Here is a 6000-nt window from a genome sequence, read left to right as displayed (position 1 = left end):
TCCGTTAGCCTGTTGGCAGCGGCGGGGTTGCCGAAATGCCCTTTAAAACGGCACTCGTCAGGCAGCTGACCGGGAGTTAGCAGGAGCGAAAGCCTCGCGCGCTGGGGAGGCAGCGGGCCTGCCCTCGCACACCCTGCGCTCTGCTTTCTGAATGCTTGCCCTAGCACGTCTTGGAGACCGTTACAGTTACGTAAGGGTAACGCGTGCATACGCAGCTCTCTTAAACGCGTGTTTTTCACCCTCTTTCTCGTCTCTGTGGCTTTCCAGTCGCGGGGCCGATCACACACCTTTTTAAGACATGGTCCTGCAGGTGGGCCCGGTGCAAGGCCCAGCAGGTGTCTCGGAACTGTGTCATCTCGCGGGCCAACTTGAAGAGCAGTTGTATAAAAATTAATTGTTCGTGACTTGCCTTAAAAAACACTGATTGTGCTTGAAATGGGTTTGGAAGAGCCAAACTCCTCTGCAAAAACGATTCCTGAGAATTCGGAGGCTGGTCCCACGTGTGGCCATAGTACAAAACTCGAGATACCTTTTCCTGCAGATGACACTCGTGATCTAAGGCGAGTGGGCCCTGCTGATTTCACGAGTGTGATTTTTGGGCTCGTAGGTCCCAGCTTTGCAGTGAGCTCTGTGTGGGTGCAGGAGTCACTATGGAATCGTGGTCATGTTCAATGTATTACTGGCACAAGTATGTCTGCCCACAGTCTGCACGCCTTTCAATTTTTCTGCTCGTTTGTCTCACATGATTGAAACTTTCTAAAGCTGCTTCTAAGATGCACATCAGAGCTCCTCAGTTGTAACGGAGGACTTTGTCTTCAGCCTGTATTGCTTTGTCACGCGCTGGCTTAGTTAAGAGTAAGAAACTGAGTAACACATAAGTGGTAAAAAATGTGCCTGTCTGGAATACAGCGCGCAAAAATGTATCTAGTTTTGAATAGCACATTAGATCATTACTAAAAGATCTATGTAACCAACTGACCATTAGTGTGGATGAACAGTAAGAGGATCCGCTGGAATACTCTGCATCGTCCATTCTGCACGGAGAATAACCCGTTATACTGATAACTGGTGATAGTAACCTATCTGCTGTGTGTGAGCGGATGTCTGTCGTAACTACGTAGAATTATTCCCAGTTCATGGTGAGACCCCTCTGTAAGCAAGTTTAAGACTCTTCTTAAACAGATCTGCTCCAGTGGAAAAGAGGCCCAGGAGACCATTCATTAAGCCTCTGTTAGGCTGATGTACCAAAATTATATTTTATCATAGGGAAACTTCACATAATTTCTGCAAATTGGCTAAAAAAAATTGTACACTTCAGCTTCAATATGAAATTATACTAAAGAACTACATATCTTGGTTACAATGGAGTGTCATGATGAAGATATAGTAGACTTTCCCTCTGTGCAATGAATATATATAATTGGATTACAACAGTATTTTCAGTTACGAAAATACTGTATTTTAAGATGGAGGAGGTCTTTTCATTTCAGCTGCCTCTTTTCAGAGATCCATATTTTTCTCACAAAATTACTGAAGTTGAAGGCTCATGTTTTGGTCTTAGCACAAAGATGAGGGAGAATTAGTTATCCAGTACTTCAGTAAACCAGTAATCGTAGTATGAACATCATAACAAATAGTAAAGTTATTTAGCCAGAACTATATATATACTGGCATTTAAGTGGGCACATATATTTAATTACTGTGATGTTGCGCTGTCCCAGTGACGCTTGATTAAGTATAAAGAAACCCATTTATTTCCATTAGTCTGAAGGCAACCTTTAGTGTAATAGTGAAATACAGCGGTATCTGTCTGCAGAATTAAAGATAATGTTTGAATCAAGGTTGATTATTTTAACATCCAGGCCATTATACAACCCTAGTTCAGCTATGAGTTTGAGCTTTTAAGTGCTAAAGAGCTGCTCTGGAGAACATGTGAACTGAGGCTTCCTTTCTGTTTAAAAATATTAAAAGAACAGGATGTTCATGACTTTCTATCTTTAATCTGATTGAGGCTGCAGCTTCCAGGTTTAGGACCCCTGGTGAAAAGCAATTTTAATTCTTGTTTAGGACTGTTTGCCTGTTGGACAGATTTCATCTTGTTAATTTGTAGTGATAGTAAGACCAAACTGTTATAAGCAATTTTCAGTGCTCCCACGAAAGGCACTTTGTATAAAAACATGACTTAGAATGCGTATCTTGGGGATAAATTGTAGAAGAATATCTAGTAATTTTCATGATAAAGACCATCATTGGAAGCACAGTGCCTGGGTAAAGTTTTGAATATTTCTGTGAGAAGAATATAATGTATGTATCATGGATTACTTGCAAAAGCAATATATGTTAGCTGAAAATACTGCGTTAAATCTATTGCAAGTTAGTACAGGAATTATAAAATGAATATTTAAGTAGGTGGATTCTCATGCTATAGAGCCTGCGTTTAAACATAATATTTGATATACATTTATTCCTACAATCAAATGGGTTGGGATTACTAACTGATAGGAAGTTGACAACTCGGATCTGTATGATTTGATAAGACTTGTATAACACTGAATTTACAGTGGGCTGATACGTTCTATAGTTTCTGAGCAATGCAATGAAGATACGCGTAATGGGAGACATTACAGAACCAATTAGACCCAAGAGACATTTGTAGAGTGCAAACACAGGCATGGAGAATTTAAAGGATTCCAGTGTTAGCTGGCAATATGAGGTGGGATTTTTCGTTTTTTTATTGCACTGACAAACTTTTTTGTATTTTCCTTTTAGGAAAATTAGGACAAGGAAGTGACTCTCCTGTCACTCATCATGACAACAAAGCACAATTAGATTTAGTGCACCTATTACTGTAACTTATTGGCCACTGTGTATTATGACATATTCTTAATTTTTATGAATTTAAATGGTGGAGCTGTATGATCTGTAATTTCCAAATTGTTTTCAAGACCCTGGGTACTTGCTGTTTTTTTTAACAGTTAAACAACTTATAGGTGGGTTATGGGGAAACAATTCACGGAATCATAAATGTACACTCTTTTAAATTGTTTTCTTTTCTTCCTATATGAATTACTTCCGGGGCTGGCTGCTTCTGTCTAAGTCTTTTTCAAGTAATATCTGTGCTATGAAATCAGCAGCTTAGCTGTTTTAAAGCTGTTCCTGCAGTCTGAAAAAGAGCAGCGGGACTCAGTAGGGTCTTCTACACTTCATGCTGCTGCAGGAGCCACTGGAAAACTGGAACTGCTTGCCTGCGGACTCAGCAGATGAGATTCAGTGTGCTTTCCAGTGCAGTGTCTCCCAGGGTATTGCACTTTTTCCAGCCTGCATCCAAGTTGACAGAATCTAGAGAAAGCCTGGGTACGAGACACCAGTGCAGTAGGACTTCATTTTGCACAATAACTGTTTGAGAAAAGTTAACGTAGTGTCTGAAGCTTGGTTTGGCATGTTCCTTTTTAAAAGGACCTGTCTGAAGCTTCATTTGCCATGTTCCTTTTTAAAAGATACCTGGACAATTACCTCTTCAGAAACCTTTGATGACATCCACTCCACCCTGTCCAGTGCTTTTTTGTACTAGTGGGTTCCAATAATGTTTTCTCATGTGCTGCTTTCAAGTAAAAGGGCTAATTCAGTCATTATCTGGAAGCTTTCAATGTAATACTTACTGTTCCTCCAGTGGTAACTGATCATTACTTTTGCTTTTCGTAGTCAATATTTGACTATGTTCTTATTAGTATGAATTAAATACCCACTAGTTTATATAGTGTCAAGAATTGTGAAATAAATTAACAGATCTTAAATAGGTTTTTTAATGGTAATTAAAGTCAAACTATTCACAAAAGAGTTTAAAGAGTGTTGCCTTTATTCTGGAGTGGGCAAGTCTGTATATGTCCTGCTGCATCGGTAACTAAAACATGTAGTTGAGATTATATCCCTGAAATTTAAATGTTACTGAATTGTGCTGCTCCTCTAGACGTCTACAGATTCTGTGAGTAGATGCAGTGACCGCAGAACTGTTTGAGAATCATCTTTAGTATCTCTAGCATCTTTGCAGGTCTCCGTTCCAGAAGTTATGCTCGTAACCTGTCTTCTCAGATTGTCTCGGGTACCCCTTGCCTCATGTATTTCTTTCCTCCTTTGAGGCTGTGAACTTGTATTTTGTTTTAATTTGAAGTTCCAGTCTTGCAGATGGATATGCTAGCTCAGAGCTTGCCATCTTGAGGCCCTCAGAGCAGCAGCTGCACTGAGACTTCATTTTTTTGTAGTGGGGCATTAGGACACTGGGCTGCCCTGTGCGGTTGCTGGTTTTGTGGTCCCTCTTGTCTGTTGGCATAGGCTGCAATTTCACTGTTAGTGTAAGCTGACCGATGAATTGACTGCCATAAAAAGGGTGAATCCCTCCACCACTTTTGTACCAGCACTTGTGATCAGACTGCTGTGTGGTAGGAAGAATCCAGTAATGTGTGCCAAAATGGTCGTGTCAAATGCTAGCACGAATGTGGCAAGGGAAATGCAGAGCCAGCGATGGGTGGAACTGGACTGGCCCTTTGAGCCGTGGCTGTGCTCATACTAAGTCAGAGCAGTTGTGTGAAACGGTCTCAGTTGCTTGTTCAAAAATGTCATTAATGATCATGTGAGTTATCCAGGAAGGAGATGACTTTAATTTGGTGAACAGGTTTTTAATCTTAGGTTTTCTTGTGACTGCTTGCTTCTTCCCTTGAGCAATTTTAGGGTTGCACATTTGTGACACTGCTTAGTGACCTGGGTTGGGCTCCAGCTTAAAAACAAACTTTGTTGTTGACTTTTTGCTTCTTTTTTCCTCAGCCAGTGTGGTTCCCTAATCTGGTTGGTTGTGCAGCATCACAAACATCTGCGAGCAGATTGTGTCGGGGTTGGAAGGATAAGATGGTGGAACTGAGTAGCTGGAGACAGGGAGGGATTGATGACTAGTTTACTCAGGACTGCGGCTGAATGTTGAACCACAGCCTTAAGGTATGTCTGTGAGGCAGGTGCCATGGATCATGTCAATTTTAAGCTAGTTAACTCAGGTATTGCTAGCAGCATAGCTGTTGCGCCATAGACAACATCAAAGCTTGCAAAACCTGCTTGAGATGTTTGGTAAGTTAGATCATGGGAGTTCTATGCTTCTGTTGTCTGCTGCTGTCTTGGTACGTGAGCTAGCTTGCATATGGTATAGCCACATGGATATGTTTACCGAAAGTAAGTGAAAATACTAAGTTACAAGTTCCTTAGCTCTGTCTCAAGGTGAAGTTATGTGACATGGATACTGACTTGCTACCAGGGAAAGATGAGACCTTACTGCAGTTTGTTCCTCGCTTGCACCAGTTCAGTTGGCTCAGAGCTAATTAAACTCACTCACTTAGTGAAAAACGTTCTGCTGCCGTTGGGATTTTTGCTGGGTTTGCGAGTTGAAATGACTCCCAAAGGGGACTGACAAACAGCAAAACAGCATAAAGGTGTTGGGAACTCATGGTTGGAAGCGAGGAAGAAGGGTGCTGGCTCATGTGAGCTGACACTGCCTGCCTGGCCGTCACAGGGAAGTGGGCTGCCATGCTTACGTGTGTGTGTGCGGTTACTGCAAGGTACCTGTAAGTTGTCTACGTGACCTATAACCACAGCAGTGGTCACAACATAAAATATTCTTGGGAGGGCAGAATTTCCCAGCTGGCAAAGAAGAGATGAGGCATTTTCTGTCTACTTTATAGTTCTTAGATGTTTCACGTAGAATTTTTAAGCTCCCAAAAATAATTTTGGTCAGAACTTAGTTTTTATTTATTGATAAATAATAGTTATGTACTACTTTTTCTGCAAAATTGAGAGACCCAGTTGTGTCTCCACAAGTAATATAAAAATAGTACATCTTCACTTGTTTTCTTGTAGAGAAAGGTGAAAATTGTGGTTATATTTTTAAATAAGATTTTTTTTCCTTTAGAAAGAAATGTTTGCCATGATTCACATTTCTTTCAGTCTCTCTTTTCCTTCAGT

At 40.9% G+C, this 6000-nt stretch overlaps 1 protein-coding gene across 1 annotated transcript in view; it reads left to right on the top strand.

The window, feature by feature from the left end:
* Positions 1-62: 62 nt before the first annotated feature.
* Positions 63-6000, top strand: part of URI1 (URI1, prefoldin-like chaperone) — a 42040-nt gene continuing 36102 nt past the window's right edge. Inside the window, exon 1 of the mRNA XM_009320284.1 lies at positions 63-185. The gene's annotated coding sequence lies outside the window, so the exon portion shown is untranslated. The remainder of the gene's footprint in view (positions 186-6000) is intronic.

This window comes from Pygoscelis adeliae, unplaced genomic scaffold, assembly GCF_000699105.1.
Source record: "Pygoscelis adeliae isolate BGI_AS28 unplaced genomic scaffold, ASM69910v1 Scaffold62, whole genome shotgun sequence".
Classification (NCBI taxonomy): Eukaryota; Metazoa; Chordata; class Aves; order Sphenisciformes; family Spheniscidae; genus Pygoscelis; species Pygoscelis adeliae.
The sequence above is the reverse complement of the archived record's forward strand: the minus strand, read 5'-3'. Positions and strand labels throughout refer to the sequence as shown.